Source organism: Typopeltis vanoorti, chromosome 2, assembly GCF_054136105.1.
Source record: "Typopeltis vanoorti isolate ZY-2024b chromosome 2, IOZ_Tvanoo_1.0, whole genome shotgun sequence".
Taxonomy (NCBI): Eukaryota; Metazoa; Arthropoda; class Arachnida; order Uropygi; family Thelyphonidae; genus Typopeltis; species Typopeltis vanoorti.
In genome coordinates, this window is record NC_143550.1 from 131,670,959 (window position 1) to 131,685,107 (window position 14,149).

At 34.4% G+C, this 14,149-nt stretch overlaps 1 protein-coding gene across 1 annotated transcript in view; it reads left to right on the forward strand.

Moving 5' to 3' along the window:
* Nucleotides 1-14,149, forward strand: part of LOC150109438 (P2R1A-PPP2R2A-interacting phosphatase regulator 1) — a 208,785-nt gene that overhangs the window by 162,284 nt on the left and 32,352 nt on the right. The gene's annotated exons all lie outside the window — the stretch shown is intronic.

The window sequence follows — 14,149 nt, forward strand, 5'->3', positions numbered from 1 at the left end:
CCACTCTACTGCCTAGGAAACAAGCAAGCCCAGAGACAAACATTATTAATGTCATTAGCAGGAAACAGACCCAGAAGAGATACCAAAGTTACCTGTTCTAGCGAGATGGATTGATTGCACCTGTGGTCCTTGGTCAGATTTGCAAAGAAATTTCTAGATTAAGGAATATTATTGAGTACCTGGCTTGCCCATTATGGGCTATCCACTACCAGTGATTTTTATTTATTTATTATTATATATATAAACAATTTGTTTGGTATGATTTTTTTTGATATTTGTTTGTTTTAGTCAGCCGTTAGATCAGGGGTCGCCAAACTTCTTTGACCGTCGACCCCTTCAAGAGTTTCTTGACTTTTTATCTACCCCCTTCTATTTTACTATTACCTAATTATAATAGGACAAGCAAAAAAGACGCTTATGTGAGTTTTTAAATTGTTTATTTTATAGTTACAGTGTTTATTGTATGTATAATATAGTATATATTATTATATTGGCTTAATGTCAAAGGGATGTTTTTGACGTCCTTCTTAACATTACATATTTGATAGGAGGGATAAATAATATATAAAATATAAAATTTAATTTAGATAACAAAATAACAATAATACAATCTTCCTTATACATATGAAAATAAGACTTTTATAAACTTAGCATACAATTTACTAATGTTGTCAATGTGAAGGGTGTGCTTCGTGACTCTTGACAAGATTAGCAATGTCATCATCAAATTCCTGACATGTACCCTTAAGGGGTGTACAGGATATGATAGTACTATATGAAAAATTTACATCATTACTAACTTCCTATCTGCAATTTTCCTCCAAATCAGTCTGTTACTTGTCAAGACTCCAATATTATCATTATCAGATCTTATATTTCTATCATCTAAGGCACATTGTACCATATCAATCCACCATTTTCTTGGTCTTCCTCTGGGTCGTTTTCCTGCCAACCTGGTAGGGAACACTTGTTTTGCTAATCTTTCCTCGCCCATTCTGTTTAAGTGACCATTAGCTCTACTAACTCATTCCTGGATGCCGACAATGTCAAGTTCTTTCCTAATATCCTCGTTTTTAATACGATATTGGCATTGATGCCATCTGTTCATGCCTCTAATCTTTCTCAGGACTGTCATATCTGCGTCTCTAGTCTTTGGTCAAGTGTTTTACTTCTGACCCAGCTCTGAGATCCATAAGTTAAAACTGGTTTGAACACTGTCTTGTATACATCTAATTTAGTGTTCCGACTAATTTCTCTCTTATTCCATATGAATTTATTCAATTGACTTCCTACCATACCAGCTTTGTTGATTCTGTCGTCTATTTCCATATTTAATTTACCATCTTCACTAAAAATCGTGCCTAAGTAGCTGAAATTTTTTACTTGTTCTACAGGTTCCCGATTCAAAACACAGTTGACATTTTCAACGATTCTACCTATTTTCATTGTCTTTGTCTTTATAATGCTGACCTTCATACCATATCTATTACAACAGTTATTCAATTTAGTCAGGAAATCTTGCAAACTTGTAGCGGATTTATTTAGAAGTATAACATTGTCAGCATAAAGCAAAGAGCTGACATTAACATCTCCATTTCTGATATCATGTTTAATACCACTTTCCTTCATAATGTGATCCATATAGATAATGAATAACAGAGGGGATAATTTACATCCTTGTCTCACCAGATTTAACATTAAACCATCTTCCTGTACTTCCTTCAATTCTAACTGCTGACTTACAACTCAAATAAAGACTGTAGTGTATTGAATAGCTTCTCTCTTGGCACCTTGTCATATGCCTTTTCCAAATCGACAAAACTTAAATACAGATCTTTGTTATATTCCCATGACTTCTCAACTATTTGTTGTAAAGTGAAGATCTGATCATGCCAGCCTCTATTTGGCCTAAATCCAGCTTGTTCTTCACCAAGCTTTTCTTCCACAATTCTTCTCAACCGTTTAGCATAGTTCTTGCCAGGAACACTCAGTAGGGAAATACCTCGGTAATTCTCACATTCAGTTTTATTTCCCTTTTCATATAAGGGTACTATTAGAGCTCTACCCCAATCATTGGGAATTCGTCCCTCTGTCCAGGCTTTCTGAACTATGTAGTGCAGCCACTGTAAGACTTTTATACCACCATACTTCAGCATTTCTGGTCGAATATCATCTACTGCTGCCTCTCCACATTTCAAGCCGTTGATGGTTTTTTTCTCCTTCAAGTATGGATATGTATTCCTGACTGTATGCCTGTTGAGTGTTTTTTACCACTGTGCTATCACTGCTTGTTTCATTTAGCAATTTTTCGAAGTAATTACTCCATACTTCAAGGATATCTTTTTCTCCCGTTTTCATGTCACCTTTATCATCTCTAACTCCTTTTACAGCACTCTTTCCTTTATTTCTAAGCTTCTTCAACAACCTCCAGAATATCTTACCACCTTCTTGATATTTATTTTCTATGTTCGTGCCAAAGTCCTCCCATGACTTTTGTTTAGCTAGTGTTAAACAGTGTTTTGCTTTCTTACATTTGTCTCTGTATTCTCTAAAAGCACAAGCTGACTTATTTGACAGGAACTCTTGATATGCTTTCTTCTTTTCCTTCATTGCCTCCTTTACTTCCTGTGTCCACCATGGAGTTCTGATTTTTCTATCCTTGCAGACAACCTCACCACATACCTCTCTGGCTGAATCAATCAGGGTTTTCTTCAAGGCTTGCCACTGAATCTCCAAGGTTTGGTTCCTGTTCTCAAACTCTTTCATTTTTCTTCAATCATGTTTGTGTATTTTAGTCTACAGTTCACATCTGAGAGCTGCTCAACTTTTATTCGCTTTAAAACTTTCTTACATGTTAATCTTTTCAATATGGAATTCAATTTTATCCTGCTCAAGACTAAATAGTGATCGCTTCGAATTTCAAATCCTCTGTACACTCTGGTGTCCTGCACCAGGGAGATAACATCACTATCAACAATAACATAGTCAATGAGACTTTTCTTATTCCTTGCTTCTTCTCTCCATGTGAATTTGTGCACATTTTTATGTTGGAACATGATGTTAGTAATAACCAGTCCATGTCCTGAGCAGAAATCCAACAGATATTTGCCATTATTATTAGCTTTGCTCTTTTCTCCAAATTTTTCCAAAATATTTTTGTATGTCTGACAATCATTTCCTACTCTGCTATTTAGATCCCCAACAAGGACCAACTTTTCCTTTTTCATTGTGTCAGATGCTTTTTCTAAAGTCTCAAAACATTCTTCCACTTCTACCTTAGTAGAACCTTCTGTGGGACCATAGGCACAAATAAGTCTCATTGTCCAATTCCTCATTCTGATATTTGCCCACATCACTCTACTTGAGACTGCCTGCCAGTCAAGAAAATTAGCCTCGTATTTTGTGTTGAATACTATGGCTACTCCTTCTTTTCCTTGATTGTCATTTCCTGAATATAACATTTTGTATTTATTGCTCGGAAAGATCTCACCAGTTTTTGTCTTTTTTGTTTCGGTCACCCCTATTATGTCAATCTGGTACTTATCTAATTCCTCAGCTAGCTCCATTTCTTTGCCATTCAGGCTTCTTATATTGATAGTACCGATCTTTAACTCTGGTGATGTTGAGTTGGGATGTGCTTTCAGATTTGTTCCAATAGCTGACTTTTCGCTGTTCACCCTGGTTCCCTGGCAAAAACAACGGGGGGCCTTGTTTAACTGGGCGATGCCCCAGCCGGCATGAAATTTTGTCATGTTGTACCATCATTTTCTATATTGGTTTAAGCCAATAAGAATACAATTTGTTCGGCTAAATCCCAAATTGCCAGCCCATCCTCATTCGTTCAGTATCCAGGCAGATTCCCAACAGGGTGCACTCGTGGTGCACCCTGTTGGGTATCTACTTGGATAGATATACAGCTTTGACCCTTAAGCACCCCCGATTAGCAATTTTGGGTTCATTTTTTTTTTTTTTTTTTTTTTTTTTTTTTTTTTTTTTTTAAAGCAATGTTTGGTTCAAAATTAGTAAGTTTCAGCCTTAAATCGCCACAGAATTCTATATCTAGCTTATTTCTTTGTTTTGTTAAAATGGAATTAACATGGCTGAAACCAGCTTCAACCATGTACGAGCTTGGAAATGCAAGCAAAAAGTATAGTACCACTTCAGAAAGTTTTAGATATATTTTTCTACATTTATATTCGTCCAAAAGTAACTTAAAGTCCTATTTTTAAAAATCGTCTTAGCTTCAAGATCAACTGACAATTCATATGTTCATCTTGTAAGTTACATTCGATATTTTCAATATCTGCAGAAAATAGCATGATAACCCAATCTGGAATGTGTATGTTTTCAAAATCTGCAAAATGCAATTTAAAATCATCGCTCAAATTTTGAAGATGTTTTGTGTATATTTCTAAGTTTTCACTTTTACTTCCAATTGCCATAGTTTCTAAAAGTACTGAAATTCTTTTTGTAACAATGATGATCTAAATAAGGCTAATTTAGCTTGGAAGCCTAAAAGAATCATCCAAGCTTGAATAAACGTGACATCTTTACCTTGTAGACAGATCTGTACATCATTAAATTTTGAAAATAAGTCTGCCAGGTAGAAAATATGATTCTTATTTCGTTTCAGTTCATCACTCAAAAACAAATTAACATCTGTAAGAAACTCTAGGGTTGATTCGAAACTCAACAAATCTTTGTAGACTTGCACCTCTAGACAACCATCTTACTTCAGTATGCCAGAGTAATTGGTTTGATACTTCATCATTTTTTTCACAAAGTTTGGCAAACAATCACGATTTAAGAGGATGAGCTCTAATTTGATTAATAGATTTAATACACACTCTTAGAGTATCATGCAGTTCGTCACTGAGAGATTTTGCCACAAATGGTTTTGGTGCAACACAAACAGTGAATAGTATGTACACTTTGAACTTTTTCTTTCAGAAAGGCAGCGAAACCTCGATAGCGACCCACCATTGTAGGTGCACCATCTGTGGCTACTGCTGTTATATTAGTAAATGGAATATCATACTTATTTAAATATTCCTCTAATCGCTGAAAAATTGTCAACCCCATTCCATCACTTTCAAGATATTTTGAAAATAAAAATTCATCAATAATTTGATGTTTGGTTTTACTATAATATCTTACATAAGCCATAAGAATAGAATAACTATTGAATGTAGATTCATCAAGTTCGATTGAGAACTGACTATTTTTGAGTTCTGATACCACAGTTTTTTTTACATCTTCAGCCATTTCACCAATACGTCTTTTCACGGTATTCACACTCAATGGTAAGCATTTTAAAACAGGATCTTTTTTTCATTATGGTTTCAATTACTTCTTTGATTGCAGGTATAACAAATTTCTTTGCAATTGTATAGGTTTTCCTTTTTTTTTTTTGCTATATTAAAAGAAATATTGTAGGAGGCTGTTAATCCTTGTTTATTGTCAGCTTCGGCAGGCGCTTTCATAAATGATTTTATAGTTGGTCGATGTGTGTATTTCTCTTTCAGTTCTTTACAAAAGTCAAGATCTTTATCTTTCTTATCGGGATGGAGTCTTTGAAGATGATGTTTCATTTTTGCTGGTTTCATTGCATTGTTACTAAACGTTTTTTCACAAAGAAGACACATAGGCCTTGTTTCATTTCTTAATGCAGCAATAAACCCAAGTTTCAAATATTCTAACAAATATTGTCTGAATTTCTTTTTAGAATCTGAAGCTGCCATTGTGGTTACTGGGGTTGTAACAAAATAACAAAATTGAAGTCAGTAAGCAAAAGTAATAAGTCTAAATAATATACCTACTCACGTATTGCTATAGGATGTACAAAACTACCAGCCCTGCTCAACTCTTCAACATAGAGAAGTTTAGTTTGTGAATGAATAACAATCGAATTATAATATGTATGTTGATGAATTTTAGAACATTAACGCTCACTTGTATGTCGATACGCTAAAATGAGACTGGGATCGAATACGTGTAAGTATAAGTAAATAAGCAACCATGCACCTGTTGCAATCTCGCTCCTGCCGTGCCAGCCAGGTGGGAACCACTGGCATCTGTTTATTGGTAAATACGTCATTTTGGCCCTACTTGATTGGCCTCTGTAACTATTTTCATGACTTGCTCCATCTTACAGGTCCTATTCATATCACTGTTCCTACGATTCACTCTTAATTGCATTGTCATTCAGGACAGAGGTAATCCGAGTTAACCAAATTAAATATTACCTGTACAATGATGTCTTATATTTTTCTGTCGGCCCCTGAGCTCAAATCGACCCCTTTGGCGACCACTGATTTAGAAGAACACACATACATCTGTAATCATGACTATGGTCAATTTGTTGCCATGGTATGACAGAAGTTGAGCTGAGGAGGGGAAGATATGATTACAAATGAATCAGTAAATAGATCATGTAGGGAAAAATGGTGGGTAGTATGTTAACATAAGAGATGACTGATGGCTGAATGGACTTCTATTTTCAAGATAGATCACACTTGAATGGTTCTGTTGTGAGACAGCTAGAAATTGCTGCTTGGTGAATGAATGTGACTTGTCAGGGAAATTAGATGTCTGGGTGATGGCATGAAAGTGTGAATGCATGCATTAAATTAAGCAGTTAAAATTTTGAGTGTAATCAGATAGGGAATGAGAATGATAGCTTATTAAGGATGACTCAGGAAATGCAGGACTTGTCAAAGCTAAAAGTTTATTCAAATCTTTCTTAAGGGGATTTAATATTGACAAAGTTTCTTATAATTCTCAACTTTGCATTGTCAGTAAACAGTTGAAGATCTCCAGTCAATCCACATGAAATATCAGTAAGATATATATTGAATAGCAAATGATTGATCACCTTAATTTTCTTAGACAATGCTCCATCATACACAACTTGCTGATATTGCTCAGAGAGAGCAAATCTCCAATCCATCCATCTAACCAATGTTTTATCCAGTAGCATCTTCTGCAGCTTATACACCAACTTGTCATATAGCAATCCAGTAAATGCCTTTGAAAAATTCAAGAATATATTACTGTATACAAATTCCCTTATTATTTAAACACATTCATCTTAATTGGTGAATGTGATAGAGAACTATTTTCATGACTTTGCTCCATCTTAAAGGTCCTATTCATATCACTGTTCCCACAATTCACTCTTGATTGCGTTGTCATTCAGGATGGAGGTAATCCAAGTTAACCGAATTAAAATATTGCCCGTACAATGATGTCTTATATTTCTCTCTCGACCCCTGAGCCCGAACCAACCCCTAACAATGTTATATCGACCCCTGGGGATCAATATCAACCACTTTGGCGACCACTGTGTTAGATGGTAGACTATCATTGACTTGGGATGCTATTGAGTCTTTGGCTCACCCATATTAATCTATCACTTGGCAGATTAATGAATAATAAGGTAATTCTCACATTCACCTTTATTTTCCCATTGTAGATAGGTACTATGAAAGCACTAATCTAGTCACCTGACCTTACAAATTGTTCAGTATAGTCACTGTAAAACTTTTATATTTCTATTTTTGATTTCAGATTTCTGATCATATATCACTACTCCAGCTACCTTCCACATTGCAGGTTTCAGGTCACTTTCTTTACCACAAGTATTGATATGCACTCTACTTCTGATTGTGTTGTTCTTGAATATTTCCTACCAATGTTTGCCACTGTTATATCGATGTTTCTATATGATTTATGCTTAATTAGCTGTTTACTTAAATCTATCCTTTCTTACCTAAAACCTTATACAATCAAAATCCTACTAGCTGCTCTATTGTTATATATTTACCTTTCATTATTTATTCTTTCTTCTCTTACTTTAATTTTATTCTTATATCTAGGATTGTTTCCTCTTCGGATACTGGCAAATTTATATTTTGCTACGCCAGCCAGTATCCTATAGCAGAAAAAAAGATCCTTGCTCAGGGAGACAATACTAGAGTCTGAAGATTACTTACAATATCTTACTTAAACTGCCGTATAGATTTAGATTATTGCAGTCATGACCTAAATCTATATTTATATTCACTCACTAAATCCTTCCCGCCAAAATAGGTTCTATTTTTATAAGTCTTAAGTTGGAATCGTAATCAGGCATGACTCAGGTTCAGGTAAATATGACATGTTTATTGGGATATCTAAAACACAATACAAAATTCATACACTCAATTACGCTCAATGCTAAATAAAACTCAAATTAAGAGGTTAACACTTTCTAAATTAATTAAATCTTATAAAGCATGCTAAACACAGTAACTGCATATTGGGATAGATAGCAAATGATATGAAGTTAAGCTAAATGCCTTTCAGTAGTATTACTCGCAAGAGAAAACTAGCAAACATTCTAATGTTACTGAGATATTAAATTCTACTATTCTTATCGCATCAAGTTAATCCTATCACATACAAAGTTGCAAAAGATCTCTTCCAAACAATTCTTCTTACTCTCAAAGGAGGTTAATTTTCTAAATAGAGACTGTCCACAGAGTTCTTTAGAATACAGTTCTTAATTTCATATTCGTAAACAGTCTTCTCTCTTCTAATGAGCTTTCACACAAAATTAGAGTAATTGCACTTTACCAAGCTTTTTCCACGTCGTTCTGCACCACGTGTATGTCTGGATACTTCTCATCTATTGGCTGTCCATATGCCAATGTAGGGATTACGCTATCTTCATTCCTTCTGCCGAAAACTGACTCAAATCTTTGCGTTTCAGGAACAACTCAATGGGACTTTTCAGCGACGGCTTGATTCTGCTAGGACTGGAATTTTTACCTTCAGCTTTGCTTAGAATCCTACTTCATATTAAGAACGCTCGCAGTCCGACATCTGATCACAGACTTCACACACACCCCCCCCTTACGCAAAACTGCCCACTAACTTCCGAACCACCAAAACAGGAAAACGTTACGACCAGAGGTCCTCCTGATATGGGCTCAACCCTTTATATTCTTCTATAGAGCACCCTCTTTTTCTTAGTCCCCTTTTTGCACACGACCCTTATCTTTTCACCCCTTTGGGTTCATCCTTCGCTTTTACGATGCTGTTATACTTGGATTCACAGAATACATGGCAACGTCATTTTCCAAGTACAGCGTAACGCTAGCTATAGCCGCTAGCGTTATGCTGTACACGTGTAGCTTTATGCCTTCCAGGAATTATTACTTAGCAACTTTTTAGATGACTCAGTAAATTTTACATAGCTTAAGTGAGACTTAAATTTAAATCAGATTATCTCTCTTTTTAGACATACTTAAAAATGAAATCTTAATGTAATCACATCAGCTTAAATATAAGGCACTTAAAATAAAGAATACAAATTTTACATAAAGTGAAGAAGTTTCACTTTTAATTACAGCTGATGTGCAGGTATTTCTCTTTTGTCAGCAAGTTTTATATGTTAGATTCCAAATGAATGATTTCTTTCCAAGATTCCTTCATTTAGGATCTAACACTACTACTTTTCTCACCCAATTATTTTTCATTGTTAATTACTCCAGACCTACAGAATATATTAATCTTCAGTTTTTATGTCACCTTTATCATCTTTAATTCCTTTTGATAATACTCTTTCCTCCATTTCTAAGTTCATTATTATTATTTTTTTTCAATAGAACTTTGTATACATATTATTCATATTCAGTTTCTACCTTTATTTTGAATGCAGTTCCTTGAAAATTAATTAGTGCATTTTGTCACCTTCATAATTTTATCTACTTGACTTACCAGTCTTCTCATGACTTTTGTTTGGCTACTTTTACACATAGCTGTCTTACATTTTTCTCTGTATTTGCTCAGAGCACCTATGTGGGTCAATCATGCAATTTAGATTTTTTTTATTTTTTTTAATCTTTGAAGACAACATTCCCACTTGGCTGGATCATTTAGTGTTGTTTTACTCGATTTTGCCGTTTAGTCTCTAAAGTTTTGTTCCTATTCCAGAGTCATTTTTATCTCCAATAACATTTCTATAATTGAGTCTACAGTTTTGATTCTTTTTTTTTTATAACTTTTGCTCTTTTCAATATGATATTCTTTATTATCCTGCTTGAACTAAATGGTGATCACTTCCTTTTTTAAATCTCCTGTATATGCTTATGGGTGGAACCAGTTTAAAGAGATGTTGCCATTAACATAGTTAATAAGACTTTTCTTATTCCTTGCTCTCTTCATTTGAATTTATGCACATCTTAATATGAAATATAATATTTGTAGTAACTAGTCTGTGTCCCAAACAGAAATCCAGCAGGTTTTTACCATTATTATTATTATTATTATTAGCTTTGCCTTTTTCTCTCTAGATTTCCTCCAAACATTTCTGTATGTCAAATATTAATTTCTTCTTTACTGTTTTAAGTCTTCATCCAGGATTCCATTTTGAAATTTGTCTGTATCATCCTACTGGAGATTTCATGTTGAATGATACAGCTATTCCTTTCTTTCTTTCCCTTATTATTGTTGCCTGAATATAACATCTTATAGTTATTATTTAGACTACTATCTCATCTTTTTATAAATATATATATTTAATATAATAAATATTACACGCTGATGTCCACTTATCCCTGGGAAGTAGATTTTGCTAGCCGATGAGTAGCTATAGACTGAACAAAATTTTTTTTAAAAATTTATTTAATAAAAAAAAAAATAATTTCAACTATGGTATAGCATTATTAATCAAAAAACATCTTGTTGGCTTATTGGGACATGTTAAAAAATGGGAGATGGGGAGGGCAGAGTCCTTGGGCAAGTAAGGTTTTACATAATTTGTTGAGCAGTGTGTATGTGTGTGTGTGTGTGTGTGTGTCACACACACACACACACACACACACACACACACACACACACACACACACTGTTTTCCAAAAAGCAGAGGATGAGAAGTTGGTTCAATGAGTTTGGATTTGAAGTAAATATGGGTGTTGACTGGCAGCTGCTTGTGCCCATATATGAGTACAGGAAATTGAAGGAATAGTAGCAACTATTTCAGAGGAGCAGTGCCTATGAATACCTATAGAAGAGACATAATGCAGCAACAGAGCATTGCGACTGGAGAGTCATCAGCTAAGTGAATTGTTTGCTTCTATATGCAATCAAACAATTTGAGGAAAGTTTTAGGTATACCATTCCAAATGTACAAACAATATTCCGAGGTTGGGTGAAATTTCAGCTTTTTCGAGCAATGTGAGTGTGTATCAGTCCCAAACATAAATGGTCCCAAGACCTCACTGAAACGAGCAGGCAAGAAGTGCTATTTGAAACAGAAAACAATGCCAAGTTTTCTGGAAAATGAAAAAGCTGTGGATCTTATGGATTTATGCCATAATAGATTTAGATTGAGAGTTAACAAAAAGAAAGAAGACTAGTCCTCGTTGGCAAGAGGATTATTGTCAAAAATGAGGGAGAGAGAGCAGCATAGGCTTTCTTTCTGAAAATGAGACAGGATTGCATTTTGATGGCATTAAAGTTCACCAGGTTATACCCGTTCCCTCTTTAGAATGGCAAGGAGATCAGTGTTTAAGACATTGGTTAAAGATCTTTAAGTGTGAGTTACCAAAACATTACAAGGTTTTGAAAATGAAAAAGGGGAGTGGAGAGTAAAGCTTTGAATAAGATCCAAGACCTTCTATAATTCATTCTCTCATTGACTCATTCTATTATTGGTTTGTTTAACATGCAATTAATCAGTCTATCAGAATTTGTTGTTTTTCACAACAAATTCCTACAAAAACAATGAATCTTCATTAGAGAGTTCTTTATCAGACCTTTTCTCAAAATATAACCCCTTTTTTCCTTCTTACCTTCCATTGGACTATGCAGTGTATCTTTATTGTTCCATTCTTGAGTATAAATATTGTCTTGCCTTAGGCAGTTTAATTATAAGAGCACATATCAAAAATTCATTACAAGAGAACAACAGTTTCTTTTATTTCTTTATAAACGAAAAGCATCCTTATTATCATAATATATACGAAATAAACAAAAATCATAGCATCCTTATTGATGCTATGATAAAGTTTCATATTTATCTAATTCCATCACTGTTTCCAAGAAAATAATTCATCAGTATCGCCCATGTCTTTGATGCAGAACTTTTCATTTTTTAGCATATTTTCGAATGTTAAATTAGGAGCTCTGTTTAATATTTCCTTTTGTTATATTTCATTTGTTTACATTATCAATCCATCAGTAATAAGATTCACTTTGCAAATATTCATTTTGAAAATTACTCCTTTACACTAATAATATATATATATATTATTATTATTATTTATTTATTCTTCATCTGGAAACAGATGAAGCTAGAGATTTATTCATTTTTTACCTTGGAAATATGGAAATAATATGGAAACCATATTCTAGTGACCAGGCATGGAACTTTTCAAGCTACTTCAGTACTACAATAAATGGGGTCACCTGGTTGCACACCAGGTGATGAAATTTATCTCTCACGAAACATGCTCAGTGCAGGATTCAAACCCACAGCCTCTTGGTTGGAGAGCAGATATGGGAATCACTTGGCCAGCTTATTAGTGCCATCAGCAGGATTATGGATAACATGAACTTCAGGATAATGACAGAGGGGCCTTTAGAATAATTTGAGGATAATAAGATCTCCTTACCATTCTCCAGTGGGATAAGAACACCCATCAACACTGTCAAAATACACTCCTTTATAAACTTACTTTATGCATGCATAAGCATACTTAATAAGTATGCATTTAACAGAGCAGGCTTTAACAAAACGTGCAGTGGGATTTGAACACACAATCTGTTGGTTGGAGAGCAGGTATGCTATTCACTTGGCCAACCAGGCTGGGATTTCTGGCAAGGAAGATTTCACCTCCCTTCTTTTTACCTGTGGGTATATCCAGATTTCTAGAATTTCTCTTTGTGGGCTAATTTATACTTCTAGCCTTTATAAAAAAAAAAAAGTGGTATTCTTATCTAATTACACTATATAAATCCGAAATTGGTCCAAACCTAGGCTGCCATTCTAACACTTCAGGTCATTGATCAAAAATTTCCCTAAATCTGTTTTATGCTACCTAGAAGAGGCAGTCTAGTTCAAAGATTAGTCCCCTCTTTTCAGTCAGGTTCTCTCCCATGCATTCTCTTTCCAATGTAGGCTTTTTTTCTAACTGCTAGTTTCTAAAGGCACTGTTTTGTTGAGCTAGCATCATAATCATTCTTCTACTTTCTTTTAGATTGCAAAAATTAGCTGCTGTCAATATTCATTCACTGTCCAGCTTCAAATCCACTGATACACAAACATCCTACTGATCCCAAGTTTTTTTAGCATATTGAAAATACCAGGTGGCTGGAGTCCAACCTTGTGAAGTGCTATTACAGGCTCACAGTTCTCATCATCTCCCCACTGCATGTTAACCATATAGCCAGACCTCTCTCTCTCTCTACTAATAAACACACAAATGTTGGCTGCACACAGTGCCACTAAATGAAACAGGCTCATGTCATTTTGTGAGCTGTACTGGGGGTATGCAGGAGTTGTAACTGTATTTATTACAAGATTATGTATAACTGACAGAAAGTTATACACCTGATTATTAAAATACTCTGGATTAGAAAGAGTTGTATAAAATTTTTTCAGTTGGTTAGAAAGTAAATTATACTTGCCAAGATATTACATTCCTGAAATACCCTTTATCCAGGTTTAAGCACATGTATAGAAAGTTTTTCATTTGTTGGTTAGAAAGTAAATTATACAAGAATATAAGAAATTATATTCTTGTTTAATCCTGTATTCAAGTGTAAGCAAACAAAGTTCATTTGCTTACACCTGGATAAAGGTGTAAGCAATGAAAGTGTTCTACTTTTTGAATTCTATTGCCTGTTTCCATATTGAATTTGCCATCTTCACTAAAAATTGTGCCTAAACAGCTGAAAATTTTACTTGTTCTATAGGTTCTTTTGCAGTTATCAATATTCTTGCCAATTTTCATAGTCTTTGTCTTTTTATTGGTGATTTTCATACCAAAATTATTACAGCAATTATTCAGTTTAGAAGTGCCAATAATCAAATTCGATTGCTCTAGTTTCTGACAAAATTTAGCCTTAAATATAGATATCCTTGTCTTCCTTAATTATTTTT